The sequence below is a fragment of the Carcharhinus amblyrhynchos genome, chromosome 7, assembly GCF_965287045.1.
Source record: "Carcharhinus amblyrhynchos chromosome 7, sCarAmb.v2.hapA, whole genome shotgun sequence".
Taxonomy (NCBI): domain Eukaryota; kingdom Metazoa; phylum Chordata; class Chondrichthyes; order Carcharhiniformes; family Carcharhinidae; genus Carcharhinus; species Carcharhinus amblyrhynchos.
In genome coordinates this window covers 88,277,749-88,295,179 of record NC_137330.1, presented here as the reverse complement: position 1 = coordinate 88,295,179, position 17,431 = coordinate 88,277,749, and positions in this window count along the sequence as shown.

The window sequence follows — 17,431 nt, the reverse complement described above, 5'->3', positions numbered from 1 at the left end:
AAGAATTAACAACCCATGTAATATATACTGTGACATTTTGAATAAAGGTCACTCATACTTCATCACAAGAACAACTGGACTGCCCCAAACTGAGACAAAACAGGTAAGAAAATTAAACACTTAAAAAAAATTATCTTCAAGGCTCCAGCCACAGATGTCAGTTCCACAGGGAAAATATTTTAGTGGGAGACTGACTAATTTGTGCAACATTACAGTTTATCAAATCTCTTTGCCTTTATTCCACCATATTTTTCAAGGACAGATACCATAATACCATGTATTATCAAATCCAGATGTATTGATCGGCTGCTCGATATGAACCACCTACAGTCATTACAAAGTAAAAACATTTATTGCTCGCAGTAGTGCAGGTTTCAAAGTCAGTAATAATAACAATAATAATAGAACAGCATCTAGCTCTCTGCTCAGTTGACACATCACTGTCTTTTGATTTTTAAAACCTGCCACTTCTTCTAAGTGAATATAATTAACGTCATTGAACAGAGAGTTGTATACTGACTGTTCACCGGTGACATCCAAGTTGGGATTCTGACATGATTAAAATATCCTCTGATTGTGATTGTCAGAGCTCTGCAGAAAATAAGTGCAGTAAGTCTGTATTGTTGGCAGCATGGTAGCACTGTGGTTAGCACTGCTGCTTCACGGCACCAGGGACTCTGGTTCAATTCCAGCTTTGGGCGACTATGTGAAGTTTGCACATTCTCCCCGTGTCTGCTTGGTTTTCCTCCCTTTCCCTCCCACAATCCAAAGACGTGCAGCTTTGGTGGATGGTCATGCTAAATTGTCCCTTAGTGTCCCAAGATGTGTAGGTTGGATGGATTAGCCATGGTAAATGTGTGGGGCAATGGGAATGGGGCCTGGATGGGATGCTCTGTCGGAGAGTCGGTGCAGGCTTGATGGGCTGAATGGCCACCTTCTGCACTGTGGGGAGTCTATGATTCTATATGCTTTGCTAACTACTCTCTCAATATGTTCTGCCAATTTCAAAGATCTATGTACATGAATCCCCCAGATGCCTCTATACCTGTACTCTCTTCAGAACACCAATATTTAGTCTGTATTGCTTCTCCTTGTTCCTTTTGCCAAAATGCATCACCTCACACTTCTCTATATTAAATTCCATCCGTTACTTCTTTGCCTATGCTTGTAGCGTATCTATGTCTTGTTGCAGTTGTTTGATATCATCCTTACCGTTTGCTACACCACCATCAGAAGATTTTGAAATCTTACTTTGTATTCCAATATTCCAAATCACTGGCCCTAACATTATCATCTACCATTCTCTTGTCTGAAAAATAACCATTTACCACCATTCACTGTTTATTGTACACAAGCCAACTTTTTAAATCCAATTTAATACTGATCCTCCTATTCCATGAATCTCAATTTTGTAAACAGCCTTTTATGTATTACTTCATCAAAATACTTTCTTAAACTCCATATGGTCAACACTTACTGCATTCCCTTCAAAAAAATCAATTAGATTGGCCAAAAACAATCAGCCTTAGACAAATCTATGCTGACTATCCTTAATCAACTCAAACCTCTCCAAGCGCCTGTGGATCCCACCGCACCCCCTCCTGGTCATTGTTTCTAAAAACTTACCTACCACTGATGTTAAACTGACTGGTCTGTAATTACTCTGAACATCCTTTCTTGAATAAGGGTGTCACATTTTTCACTCCTCAATTCACTGGCACCTCACTGTATATCTGAGGGTGATTGGATGATAATGGAAAATGCTTCCTCTAGCTTCACATTCACTTCTTTGGATACAAACCATCTGTATCAGGGACTTGTCTACTCTAAGCCTAACTGGTCTTTCAAGTACCACAAGACATAGGAACAGCGTTAGGGCCCTTAGTCCATTGAGTCCGCTCCACCATTCAATCATTGCAGATATTTTTCTCATCCCCATTCTCTGCCTTTTCCCCATAATCCCTGATTCCCTTCTTAATCAAGAATTTCCCATCACCAGCCTCTACCAACTCCACTTCTATTGCTCTTCCTCAGTAACCAACAATTCAAAGTACTCATTAAGTATTCTACACCATGTTTCTAAGTACAAATCATTTCCTTTGTAAATTGTATAAACACTCTAAATACCTGCTTACTATTTACGTGGTAAAAAGTCTCACAACACCAGGGGACTTCTTACTGTGTTTGCCCCAGTCCAACGCTGGCATCTCTACGTCATACTATTTATATGACAGTGGAAGATTTTTGAGTTCCCTTCTGTGTTAACAACCATCTATTTTCATTCTCTCTTTGCCAGCCTTATCTTTCTCTTCACTTTCCCTTTCAATTTATTCAAGTTGGCTTGAAAAATTTACCCGACATGCATCATGCACCCACTTTTTATATTACATTATATTCTCCATCCTTCATGGAGCCCTGGATTTGGTTCCCTTTCCTTTTGCCTTTGTTGTAATGTACCGAGCTTAACCTGAAACATCTCCCCCTTAAAGATCACTGATTGTTCTGTTACAGCTTTTCCTTTCAATCTTTGGTTCAATGTTTTAACTCTGGTGCATTCCCTTGTTCACTGAATAATAGAATCATCATGCGTTTATCTCTGCACTGGAGGTAAAACAAGCCACCCAGCCTAATTCCACTTTCCAGTGTTTGGTCCATAGCGAGCATGCACTTTTTAAGTGAAAATAGGTTTTTTGCCTCTACTGCCCAATTAAGCAGTGAGTTTCAGACCTCTACCACCCTCTAGGTGACGTAACTATTACTCATCTCTCCTTAATCCTTCTACCAAGTACTTCAAATCTATGCTTCCTAGTCACTGACATTTCTGTTAAGATAAATATGTTCTCCCCGTCTACTCTATCCAGGCCCCTCGCAATTATCTCAATTAAATCAGCTTCCCTATCCTCACAGTTGAAATTTTCCAATCCTGGCGACATTCTCAGGAACCTCCTCCATACTGTCTCTAATGCAAGTGCATTCTTTCCGCAGTGAGGTGACCAGAACTGCACACAGTACTCAATTATGGCCTAATTAATGTTCCAGCATAACTTCCTTGCTCTTATATTCCATGCCTTGGCTAATAAAGGAAAGGATTCCATATACCTTCTTAACCACCTTATCAACCTACCCTGCCACCTACAGGACAATCACTTTGGGATCTCTCACTTTCTCCAAACTTCTCATTACCCTTCTATTTATTGTGTAATTTGTTTTTATTCATCCATGGAATGTTAAAGTTTCTAACTGGGCCAGGATCTATTGCACTGCCCTCAAATGGCTTGCTCATCAGATTTCCTTCCCTAATAAATTTGGGCGGTAGTGAACTAAATGTATTCATTAGACGTTGGTTTCATGGCCATCATTACTGAATTCAAATTTCATCTTCTACCATGGTGGGATTTGAACCTGGGTCCCCATTACCCTGGGTGTGTGGATTATTAGTCCAGTGACAATGCCACTATGTCATGGCCTCTCCTGAATCATTGCCGTCTTTGAACATAAGAATGTAAGAAATAGGAGCAGGAGTAGGCCATCTATTCCTTCGAGCCTGCCCTGCCATTCAATAAGATGATGGCTGATCTGAAGTGGCTCAGTTCCACTTTCCCGCTTTCTCCCCATAACCCTTAATTCCCTTGCCTACCAAAAACCCATCTACCCGTGTCTTAAATATATTTAGCGAGGTAGCCTCCACCACTTCAACGGGCAGAGAATTCCAGAGATTCACCACCCTTTGAGTGAAGAAGTTCCTCCTCAACTCCATTCTAAACTGCACCCCCCTTATCTTGAGGCTGTGCCCTCTAGTCCTGTTGTCCTTTCTAAGCGGGAAGAATCTCTCTACCTCTACCCTATCCATCCTCTTCATTATCTTATATGTCTCTATAAGATCCCCCCTCATCCTTCTAAACTCCAACGAGTACAGACCCAGTCTATTTAGTCTCTCTTCATAGTCCAACCCCCTCATCTCTGGTATCAGCCTAGTGAACCTCCTCTGCACTCCCTCCAAGGCCAAAATATCCTTGCACAAGTGCGGTGACCAAAACTGCACACAGTACTTCAGCTGCAGTCTCACCAGTGCCCTGTACAGTTGCAGCAAGACCTCCCTGCTTTTATATTCTATCCCCCTTGCGATAAAGGCTAGCATTTCATTCGCCTTCTTGATCACCTGCTGCACCTGCAGACTGGGTTTTTGCGACTCATGCACAAGGACCCCCAGGTCCCTCTGCACTGTAGCATGCTGCAGCTTTTCGCCCTTTAAATAGTAATCCCTCCTACTATTATTTCTGCCAAAGTGGATAACACAGTAAAAAGTCTGACAACACCAGGTTTTAGTCCAACCGATTTATTTGATAGTAAACTCACAAGCTCATGATGTGGATATGCCGGCGTTGGACTGGAGTAAACACAGTAAACTCACAGTAAACTCCGTTGGACTAAAACTTGGTGTTGTCAGACTTTTTACTGTGTTTACTCCAGTCCAACGCCGGCATATCCACAAAGTGGATAATCTCACACTTGCTAACATTGTACTCCATCTGCCAGGTCCTCGCCCACTCGCTGAGCCTATCTAGATCCCTCTGCAGACTTTCCACACCCTCCGCACAATTTGCTTTTCCACTTATCTTCGTGTCATCAGCAAATTTCGACACCCTACACTCAGCTCCCTCCTCCAGATCATCTATATAAATGGTAAATCCCAAATGCATCGCCTCACACTTCTCAGGATGGAATTTACCCTTCTCTGCCCACTTGACCAATCCAGTATGATAATAGTCATGTTTCCTAATATTGCTCCTTCTTACAAAGTTAAATCTCACTGTGTGGCTCTTAGGATGAAGCTGCACTTTGCCACATGGTGGTTCACTGCCATCCTATCAGGTCTGCATCAGGACATTATCAGATTAGACAGCAAAGGGCAAATTCAATTCTGAAAAGTGTATGGTTAGGTGTGTGTGTGAGTGTGCATGTGCACTGTGTAAGTGTAAGTGTGTGGGTTTTGTTTGTGTGAGGGAAGGATTGCGTTTGTACCCATGGAAGGGGTAGTTTTGTGTGAATGTGTGTGGGGGGAGGGGGAGTGGGGAGAATGCTGGAGTGGAGGGCAGTGGGGTTGTATGTGTTTTTGTGCGTGTTTCTGTGGTGTGCATGTGGAAGGCATTGCGTTTTTGTGTCAGAGTATGTGTGTGTATGTTGGGGGAGTTGAACATGTGTTTATGTATGTATGTGTACGTATAACTGTGCGTGCATAGATAACTGTGTGTGTGTGTGCATGGGGTGGGAGGTATTTTTTGTATATGCACGTGGTAGGGTGAGAGATGTGTGTGTGGTGCATGTGGTGTGTGAATGTGTGGGTGTGGGTGTGTGTGTGCGGGTGTATATTTTCTCTCTATCTTTTTTCTTCTATTTCCTTCAAAATTCAGCTCATCTGTAACACCTTGTAGTCCTCACAAAGGACCCACACGTGAAACCCTCTGTACAGATGCGGCCTGACCTGTTTGAGTGTTTCCAGCATTTTCTGACTTAATTTCAGATTTCCAGTACCTGTGCTCTTTTGCTTTAGGTTTTTTCTCCTTTAACTTATTGTTGTGCCTGCTGAGCCCTCCTTCTTGTGGTAGGGAGCCAATAGGGGAGCAGTCAGGGGAAGAAAGACAGCAGGAAGCTTGGAAGGAAAATGAGGTCAATCGAAAGAAAGAATATGTGTGTGCTGAACGAGATGCTCAGACTGTTGCAGTCACTGGAAAAAAATCTAATCACACCAGCCGTTCATTAGTAGCCCTTTTCCTGGCAATGCATAGCAGTCCTCTCTACATGTACCTTACTCCCATGCCAAATAAAGCTTTTCTTATATTGGGCCCATCAGTACATCAGCACCCATGTCAGCAATTCCACCCAACACCCTGAACTGGCCTCACACCGAACAAACTGGCAGGACACAATTTAGTATCAGTTAAAGCAGCATATTATTAAGCCTTCTAGTGCATGGTGCAGCTGTCTTCAGTATATGTTGGCCCGTGGTCCTTCTTCATGAGACGCTGTGATATACGCCTTTCATGTCCAAGCCTTGTGCTTTGTCTAATTCTTAGCCTACTGGGAGGAAGATTGACTCCTGCGTATTAGTGCTTAGATCTCAATACGGAAATGGCCCAGTTCCTCTTTCCATTGGTAGAAAGGTGGCCCTGACAATGAAAGTAACACACTGCGTGATGAAGTAGTGGCTGCTTGGGTCTATATGACTTAAAGTGAGATAATGGGGAGAAATGGATATGGCGCCATCCAGACAGATTTTTCCATCATCCACATCAACTGCTGTCATTACTTTGCGCTTGGCAAATCCTCAAAATCACTGGCCATCTGGGTTAGAAAGACTGCGGGATAGCAGTGATATTGCTGAAGCATTGTTGCATATCTGTCTCAATCTGGTTCCCTATTATCATAGAATCATTGAAACCATACAGTGTAGAAGGAGGCCACTTGTCCCTTTGAGTCTGAAGTAACACTCTGACACAATATCTTACCCAGGCCCTCTGCCTCGCCCTATCCCCACACATTTACCATGGATAATACATCTAACTATCTATTATAGTGAATCTACAGGAGATGGGCTGCTTTAGATTGGAGCTCACTCTCTATAGAGCAGTCAAAGCATTCCTGAGTTTGAAATCTCAGAGTAATACACTGTCAAAAACTCTGAAATGGTCATTTTGTACAGGAATGATGCATTTCAATGAATGGGTGAATGAGGGTGTGTATATCTTGTAATCATTTGTCACCCACTGATTTGACATTGGTGTCTGGTCCCTAGCATCAAAAGTCTGAACCTTACTGAGCAACATGCATTTACCTGCAGTGGCCATACTTCTATCTAAAGGTAGAGAGCTTTGGACCCAAGATTAGTAAAACTACAAGGTATAAAGTTTGCTTCAAGATTCACCTAAAACCTATTTGTCAAAGAGTCAATGTTGACATAATATTAAGAGCCTCTCAGCTTTAATTAATAGTATATAAGTCAAAGCCATTACATTTAGAGTTATAGTCATAGAGGTTTACAGCATGGAAACAGGCCCTTCGGTCCAACTTGTTTTTATTTTTAACCCCTAAGCTAATCCCAATTGCCCGCATTTGGCCCCTATCCCTTTAAACCCATCTTACCCATGTAACTGTCTAAATGCTTTTTAAAAGACAAAATTGTACCCACCTCTACTATTACATCTGGCAGCTTGTTCCAGACACTCATCACCCTCTGTGTGAAAAAATTAGCCCTCTGAACACTTTTGTAACACTCCCCCTCACCTTAAACCTATGCCCTCTAGTTTTAGACTCTCCTACCTTTGGGAAAAGATATTAACTATCTACCTTGTCTATGCCCCTCATTATTTTATAGATCTCTATAAGATCACCCCTCAGCCTTCTATGCTCCAGAGAAAAAAAATCCCAGTCTATCCAACCTCTTCTTACAACTCAAACCATCAAATCCCAGTAGCATCCTAGTAAATCTTTTCTGCACTCTTTCTAGTTTAATAATATCCTTTCTATAATAGGGTGACCAGAACTGTACTCAGTATTCCAAGTGTGGCCTTACCAATTTCTTTTACAATTTCAACAAGATGTCCCAACACCTGTTTCAATGTTCTGACCAATGAAGCCAAGCATGCTATATTCTCATCCAAATCATTAATATAAATGACAAATAACAGTGGACCCAGCACTGATCCCTGAGGGACACCATCGGTCACAAGCCTCCAGTTTGAAAAACAACCCTCTACAACCATCCTCTGGCTTCTGTTAAGAAGCCAATTTTGTATCCATTTATAAACCTCACCCTGGATCCTGTGTGATTTAATGATTCAAAGGCCTAGCTGAAGTCCATGTAGACAACATCAGCTGCACTGCCCTTATCTACCTTCTTGGTTACCCTTTCAAAAAACACAATCAAATTTGTGAGACATGATTTTCCACTCACAAAGCCATGCTGACTGTCCCTAATCAGTTCTTGCATCTCTAAATGCCCATAGATCTTGTCTCTCAACATACCTTCTGACAACTTACCCACCGCAGGTGTGAGGCTCACTGGCCTGTAGTTTTCAGGCTTTTCCCTGCAGCCCTTTTAAACAAAAGCACAACATTTGCCACTCTCTAATCTTCAGACACCTCACCTGTGACTATCGGTTATTTAACTATCACGGCTAGGGATCCCGTAATTTCCTCCTTAGCCTCCCACAATATCTTGGGATATACTTCATCAGGTCTCAGGGATTTATCTACCTTGATGTTTTAAGACTTCCAGCACCTTCTTCTCTGTAATATGTACACTCCTCAAGACATCACTATTTATTTCCCTGAGTTCCCTAACATCCATGTTTTTCTCTGTAGTGAATACTGATGAGAAATATTCATTTAGGATCTCATCAGTTTCTTGTGGATCTGCACATAGATGACCTTGTTGATCTTTAAGAGACCCTACTCTCTCCCTTGTTAGTCTTTTGCCCTTTATGTATTTGTAGAAGCTCTTTGGATTCTCCTTTACCTTATCTGCCAAAACAATCTTGTGTCCCCTTTTTGCTCTTCTGATTTCTCTCTTAACTCTACTCCTACACCCACTATACTCGTCAAGGGATTCACTTGATCCCAACTGCTTATTCATGTCATGTGCCTTCTTCTTCTTCTTGACCAGTGCTTCAATATCCTGAGTCATTCAGGATTTTCTACTTCTGCCGGCTTTGCCCTTCACTTTTAGAGGAATGTGTTTATCCTGAACCCTGGTTAACACACTTTTGAAAGCATGCCACTTACCAGACATCCCTTTGCCTTCTCACAGACTCCCCCAATTAACTTTTGAAAGTTCCTGCCTGATACCATCAAAATTGGCCTTGCCCAAATTTAGAATTTTAACTTTTAGGCCAGACCTATCATTCTCCATAATTATCTTAAAACTAATAGAATTATGGTCCCAAAGTGATCCCTTACTAATACTTCTGTCACTTGCCCTTCCTTATTTCCCAAGAGGAGGTCTAGTTTTGCCCCCTCTCTAGTCGGGCCATCCACATATTGAATGAGAAATTCCTCCTGAGTACGCTCAATAAATTTCTCCCCATTTAACCCTCTAATAACATGTCCCTGCCAATGTTGGGAAAGTTAAAATTTCCAACTATTACCACCCTATTTTTCTTGGAACTATCTGTAATCTGCTTACATATATGCTCCTCAATTTCCCGCCAACTATTTGGGGGCCGATAGTATAACCCTATCAAAGTGATCTCCCTCTTCTTATTCCTCAGTTCTACCCATATGGACTCAGTGGCTGAATCCTTGGATATATCCCCTCTCAGTATGGCCGTGATGTTTCCCTAATCAAAGGTTCAGCTGCCCTTCCTCTCTTACCTCCTGTTCTATCTTTCTGATATCATCTGTACCCTGGAACATTGAGCTGCCAGTCCTGTCCCTCCATAGCCATCTTTCAGTACTTGCTATAATATCCCAATCCCACTTACCCATCCATGCCCTGAGTTTATCTGCCTTGCCCATCAAGCCTCTTGCATTGAAATAAATGCAGTTTAATCTGGGCTTTTCTTGCTCTCTGTCTTGCTTTTGCCTGATCTGTCTAGTACTAGGATTACTGGTGCTGCCTTGACTAGTTAATGTGCTCTCTTTAACTTCTGTGCTGTCCTCAAACTTTTCTTCAGTCTCCCTACTGCTTTGGGTCCCCCCCACCCGTCAAACGAATTTAAACCCTTCCAAGTGGCTCGAGCAAATCTCCCCGCCAGGTTATCAGTTCCCCTCCGGTTCAGGTGTAACCCATCCTTCTTGAACAGGTCACCCCTTCCCCAGAAAAGTTCCCAACAATTCAAAAATCTAAATCCCTGCCCCCTGCAGCAGCTCACAAGCCACACATTCATCTACCTAATCTTCCTATTCCTACTCTCACTAGCACGTGGCACCAGTAATAGTCCTGAAATTACTACCTTTGAGGTCCTGCATTTTAGTCCTCTGCCTAACTCTCTGCATTCACACTTCAAGACCTCATCCCTTTTCCTACCTACGTCGTTGGTACCAATATGTACAACAATCCCTGGCTGTTCACCCTCCCCCTTAAGAATATCCTGCAATCGCTCAGAGATGTCCTTGACCCTGGCAGGGAGGCAACGCACCATCTTGGAGCTTCGATTGCAGAAATCAAGGCGCAGTGACTGCACCTATGCAAATGTTACCTGCAACCACCAATCACCTTTGCTGCTCTGCTGTCCTCACCTGGACATTTGTCTCCACATGAAGTGGGAAGGTGCCTCTCGGAAATCCACCTTCTGGTCACAGTGACTGCATCTATGTAAATGTTACCTGCATATAACCATCAACACAGTTGGAAGCTTTTATTTTAGCCAGGATGATAAAGATAAATTTCACTCTTCGTTAGATTACCAAGGCAAAGGTGACTATGTAATTCTTGTCCTAGCTCCTTTCAAACAACAGTCACCTACATGCCTCAACAACCAAAATAATTTAAGAATATATAAAGTACTTGAATTAATTACAAATATTCAAAACATATGGGGAAACTTTAAACACATTCAGGTTCCTTCAGGCGAGTTGAAGGTTTAATGTGAACTTGCTGTGATTGGGAGCTGGAAGAAGCTGGTTTCTAATGTCAAAAAATTCTTTCAATTATTAGTAATCTTTAATCATTCTTTTTAAAGCTAATGGAATTTTGTTTATGTGGTAATTATTTTAATCCAATTATTTGTTTTAATAACATGACACTACAAGACATTCCCTTATTAATCTCCATGAATCCCTTTGGAGTATACGTAATAGACTCTGACTGTCATATTTTCTGATCTGTCACCATGTGTACAACATTACAATCACATGGACACATGGGTTGACTTCTGGACAGGCTTATTCTGGATAAAACCAAACTCCAGATCTATTATTAATGTATTATCCTACCAGCACTGGAAAATAAAAGTGAGTGGAAAGTATTATCCTGATGTGTGTTACCGTAACTTTTGATGCAGATGTTCCTAATGTTTTAAGCAGTTACCATGGAAACAATAGGAAAGGCATAACTTGGCTGTCATCAATCAGTTTATGGAAATAATGATTTATTTGGCATTAGCTGGCTGTCAGGCATTTCTTATTTGCGTATGATGCGTCTGTTAGACTGGTGGATAGAAAATATCACAAGGATGCATTGTGTTTCTAATAATTTCTGGTCATAGAAACACTCTTCCATCGTATTAAGTTGCATTACAATTGAGGAATATTTGTATAGTCTGCAGTTACAAAGCTGGAAGGAAGTTCAATCCACTAAATTAAGTAATGTAAATTGTCTATACAGTGAAGAGGCTGCTGAGGGAATGGAATTTGTTCTCTCTATTGCTTTTCGAAGACATATGAATCCCATGTTCTACATAACCATTGAAATGTGCAACGTTTTGTTAATCTCCAGGTAGAATTATGTTTTGACAATTAGTTTCTGTTTTACAGAATGTGTAAAGATTATGTGCTGCTGGTGAGAAATCCAATCTTGGAATTTTGTCCCTTTTCAAAAGTGGAATTACTTTCCGTTGAACGACTCTTAACAACACAGAGACAGGCAGCTTATCCCAATCCCCCAAACTCGGCAAATCGTAGAATTATAGAGTGGAAGGAGGTACCAGACCTTTGAAAGAACTACCCAACGAATCCCCCACTCCTGCTTTTCCACTACAGCCCTGAAACATATTCCCACTTCAGTTATTTATCCAATTCCCTTTTGAGAGGTGTTTAAATGAATTTGCTACCACCGCTTTTTCTAGCTGTGCATTCCAGATGGAACTCACTGAGTGAATAAATGTCTCCTCTGATCTGCGGTTCTTTTGCTGATTAATTTAAAGCTAAGCCCTCTGGTTACTTCTACCCTTATCAAACCATTCATCATTTTGAATACCCCTATCAAATTCCATGTTTAAACCAGTCTGCTATGAGAACAAGCCCAGATTTCCCCATTCTCTCCCAGGTAAGTGAAATGTTCATCTCCGGTACCCTGGTAAATCTCCACCTTATCCTCCCCAAGGATTTGACATCCTCCTGGAAGTAAACACAATACTCCAGTTGGAATGAAACAGTGATCTATAAAATCCAAAGATATACAGGTTAGGTGGATTGGCCAAGCTAAATACATAGGGTTACAGGGATGAGCGTGAGCCTCGGTAAGATGCTCTTTTGGAGAGTCATTGTGTGCTTGAAGGGCCAAATGGCCTTTTTCTGCACTGTAGCGATTCTATAGTATTCTATTCAATGGTATAAAGTTTCAGTGTAAATCTTTCTTTTTAGTAGCCTTCTCAACTTGTTCTTTGAAGACTTGTGCAGCCACACTCCCAGATTTCCCTGTCACTGCATTCACTTTAAACATGGATGTAATTTTGTGTGTGTGTGTGTGTGTGTGTGTGTGTTTATGTGGGGGGTGGGGGGGATTTGGTGGCAGTTGGGGAGGGTAGAGACCAAAATGATCTTAGACTCCAAATACATCCATCAGTAAAGTTGTGTCATGGGTTAACAAACCAAGCACTCACCTTTATTTCAAGAGGAATAGAATTGAAAAGTAAGGAAATTATGCTGGACCTGTATCAAATCTTATCTGGACTATACTGGACTTGTTTAAGGTTTACTTAGATAGACACATGAGCGAAACAAGGATGGAGGGTTATAGTAGGGAGTATTAAATAGGGTCAGAGCCTTGGGAGACACCGGAAATGCAGACTTATATGTTAACGTTTTTGTCTTTTATTCCGCAGGTGGAGGTCCACCTTGTTGTCAAACAAGGGGCATGCACACGGTGGGTCGTGCGTGGGCTGCTCTTGGAGGTTCCGGGAGTGGCCTAGTACTTCGTGTCGGTGTGTGTGCTTGATCCTGGACCGGTAGACGGGCGCCGCAACAGCTCAGTGACTATCACTGCTAGCTGTGCAGATACATGGATTTGGGCCTGTGTCTGTGGGAGTTTGCGCATTCTCCCTGTGGTTGCGTGGGTTTCCTCCGGGCACTCCGGTTTCCTCCCACACCCCAAAGAGGTGCTCTTAGGCTGATTGGTTTACCAAATTGACACTATTCTCCCCTGAATCTGGCTAAGTTAGGGGTTCCACTCGCAGACACGCAGGGCAGGGTAGGTGTAGGAGGATGCGGCGGCGCAGGCTCATTGGGCCGAAGGGCCTGTTTCCCGTGCTGGGTTGTTCTTTGTTCTTTGTTCTATATGTAACAGTACTCCATGTTGTACTGGTCCCACATTGTGTATATGTGTATACATGTCAATATGAGGTTGACTGATTGGTTTTCTTCTGTCTTTTTGTTTGGAATGAACCACTTGGGATCTTTAAAATTATAAAAAGTTTTGACTGAGTGGATACAGAGAGAATGAGGTGGGAATATTGAGAACATGACAGTGTATCTGGGGTAACTGGGGAAAAGCACCAGAAGACAAAAGTATGAAGATAAGGAGACCAAAAATCCAATATTTGGATTGTTAGTTTGCACTTAGGCAAGGGGATCAGAACGAATGTGTAAAGAATGTGGATGAAGACTTGGTACAAGTAAATAGTTTCAGGTATATGGAGTCAATGGTGGCAGAAGATGAAAGTACAGAAACGAAAATTGAGTAATGTATTAGCTCTGCATGGATTAATTGGAAGAAGTGCAGTGGAATGTTATGTGATTTAAAAAGTATCTTTTAAACTGAGAGGGAGGAACAGTTATGAGACTGGCCTTGTTATATTGTGCAGAAACTCAGGCACATCAAGAAAAGCGTATCAATGACTTGATAATAATGAGGCATGGATGCTGAGATGGATGTATGGAGTGATGAGAAAGGACAAGATCAGGGACCAGCACATCAGACAGTCAATAAAGATTGTGATCAAAGAAAGTAGCCGAGAAGAGATTGAAATGTGGTGATCATTTGTTATAAGAGAGATAGAGAGGAAATGAGATGAGGTGAAATGATAGGAGTGATGGACAAAGGGCTGCCAGGAAGAAGGAGAAAAGGAAGGTTTAGGACCAGATGAAAAGATGTGTTAGTGAAAAACTTAAACAGGATTGGAAGACAAAAAATTGTCTGCCAGGAGAAGACGAAGGAGCAACCAGCATTGTGGTGATCCCAAGTAAAATAGGAGAAGCCAAAGAAAAAGGAAGGTACAGAGAATATGTCTCCTTTTGTGGAGAAAAACATGACTAGACGCCATCAAGATGGTCACCGAGAAATCCAGTAGGAATTCACAAGTAACTTCTTTACCCAAAGAGTGATGAGAATGTGAAACTTGCTGATTCAGAGAGTGGTTGAAGTGAATAGTATTAGATGCACTTAAGAGAAAGCTTGACAATCATATGAGCCTCCCATCCATCATCTGTTTTATAGTATTGTTGATCCATTGACTCTGTCTACACTTCCTGCTGCTTTGGAAAAACAGCCATTATAATTAGGGATCCTATGCACTCTGGACATTTTCTCTTTCAGCTTCTTTGATTGGGAAAAAGGTACAAAAGCCTAAGGTCACATAACAACTGACTCAAGAACAGCTTCTTCCCTACTGCCTTTTGAATGGACCAACCTTGTATTAAGTTGATCTTTCTCTACACCTTTGCTATGAATGTAACATTACGTTCTGCACCCTCCCTTCTGTCTCAATGTATGGTATGCTTTGGCTGTATAGCATGCAAGAAACAATATTTTTTGCAGTATATCAATGCATGTGACAATAATAAATCAAATCAAAAAAACATAATTTATTTCCCACCAATCTGAAAATAATCGTTTGACATTACAGTCTACTTTCTGTCCCTTATCCAGTTTCATATCCATATTAACAATATGGGGGGAATTTTCCTGCCCTGTCCACCATGGGAATTATAATGGGTGGGGAACACACCACGCAAAGGTCTATTGACCTCAGGCAGGATTTTCTGGTTTTGGTTGGAAAATCTCCCCCAATATCTTCAATTACGTAGATTTACAATTTTGCTAATAAGTCTATTCCCAATTCCTAATCATTTGAACTCCTTTCGCTACAGGGCCAAATTTCAAAATTTGTGGATGATATGAAACTTGTGAGTAACATGAACCATGAGGAGGATAGTGTAGAACTTCCAAAGGATATAGACAAGTTGGTGGAAAGGGCGGGTGAGTAGCCAATGAAATTTGATGCAGAGAAATGTGAAGTGATTCATTTTGGTAAGAGGAATAGAGGAAGACAAATAAAATAAAGGGTATAATTCTAAAGGGGGAGTAGGAGCAAAAGTACCTGGGTGTATATGTGTATAAATCATTAAGCATGACAGGACAGGGAGAGTGAGTGGTTAATAAAGCATAAAACATTGTATGCTTTATCAATTGGGATATAGAGTACAGACAAAGCAACTTATGTTCACCCTGTTTAAAACACTGGTTAAGCCTCAACTATAGTATTGCATTCAGTTCTTTGAATTACTTCTAATGCATTCATATTCTTCCTTAAATAACATGACCAATTCTGCACATAATACTCCAGATGTGGTCTCACTAGTGTCCTGTATAACTAAAGCATAACCTCCCCACTTTTGTATTCAATTCTCCTCACAATAAACAAAAACATTTTATTATCTTTCTTCATCAATTGCTTTACATGCAAACTAACCTTTAATGATTCGTGCATAAAGACATCCAAATCCCTCTGCATCTCAAAACTCTGCAACCTTTCATTGGTTTTTCTTTCATTCTTCCTTTCATATTTTCCCACATTATACTCCATTTGTCAGATCTTTGCCCACTCACTTAACCTATCTATATCTTTTTGTAGCCTCCTTACCTCCTCTTCGTGATTTAATTTCTTACCTCTCTTTGTGTCATTAGCAAATTTGGCGACCATCCCTGCATCCAAATCATTCATACAGATTGTAAACAGTTGAGATCCTAACACTAATCCCTTTGGCACACCACTTGTTACACTTTGCCAACCTGAAAAATACCCATTTATGCTGACTCTCTGCTTTCTGATAGCTAGCCAATCTTCTGTTTATGTCAATATGTCACCCCCTATAACATTAACTTTTATTTTTTGCAATAACCTCTGAAGTGGCACCTTATCAAATGTCTTCACTTAATTTAAGTACAGTACATCTACTGGCTTCCCTTTATCCATAGCATATGTTATTTCTTCAAAGTACCCCAATAACTTAGCTAGACATGATTTACCCTTTATAAAACCATGTTAATTCTTCCCAATTATCTTGAGATTTCGATCTCGCTATAGCCTCCTAATGATTGATTCTGGCACTTTCCCCATGACAAGCTAACTGGTCTACAGTTTCCAGTTTTCTGCCTACCTCCTTTCTTGAATACAAGTGTGAATAGACTCCATCCACTCCCCCTACTGGCAAGAATCACCCTGTGCCTCATTTTTTCTCTAAGTGGCATATGATCATGTCTGAGAGCTCGTCCAAAAAATGGGTGTGATTCTTTCCCATTTTCACGCTCATTTGGCACTTAGAATTTTTTTTGGTAAGGTCATGGTCTTCTAGTCCTAGCCACTGACCATCCCACTGCCCAACCATGGTTTCAGCCTGAACTGATGAGGACAATTCTAACCCTAAAATTAGGGTCAGGTCTAAATCTTTTAAAAACTCACCACAACTCTGGAGAGGTCCAGCCTTAATGGGGATGGGACAAGAGATGGAATGACTAACTCACACCCAAGAGGAGGGTCATTAATTTAAATATTTAATGAGTCAGCATAACTCAGATTGTTCCTCAGATCAAAGTTTAACTCTGGTTAGGCATGGTTAGATTAACTCCTGATCCAGCAAGGCCTTATTTTTCAATATTTTTTAAATCATCCTTGCCCTCATCTTGCTCCTCCAGTTCTGGCTTCTTGCCCATTCTTGGTTTTTTCCACTCTGCAATTGGCAGCCTGTATTCAGGGCCCTAATAAGCTCTAACTTCCCTCCTTTAGCCTCTTCGCTTCTCTAGCTCTCTCTCCTCTTTTACGTCATTCCCTAAAACATGATGTGGAGATGCCTGCATTGGACTGGAGTGGGCACAGTAAGAAGTCTCACAACCCCAGGTTAAAGTCCAACAGGTTTATTTGGAATCAGCCAAATTTGCCAATTCTAAATAAACCTGTTGGACTTTAACCTGGTGTTGTGAGACTTCTTACTGTACTCCTTGAAATCTACTTGTTTGAACCTTTTGTTGCCAGTCCTGATATCTCCTTATGTGGCTTGGTATCAACCTTTTCTTGATAATCATTTTTCCAAAGCACTTTGGAAAATATTACTGGATTGAAGATATTCTACAAATGCAAGTTGCTGCATTTTTACCACTTACCTTTTGAAAATCCACATGCTTAATATTAGCTGCATTACTCTCCCTGATACTTCATCAAAAAAACAAATCAAATTAGTCAAACATGACCTCCCTTTCACAAATCCATGGTGGTTGTTA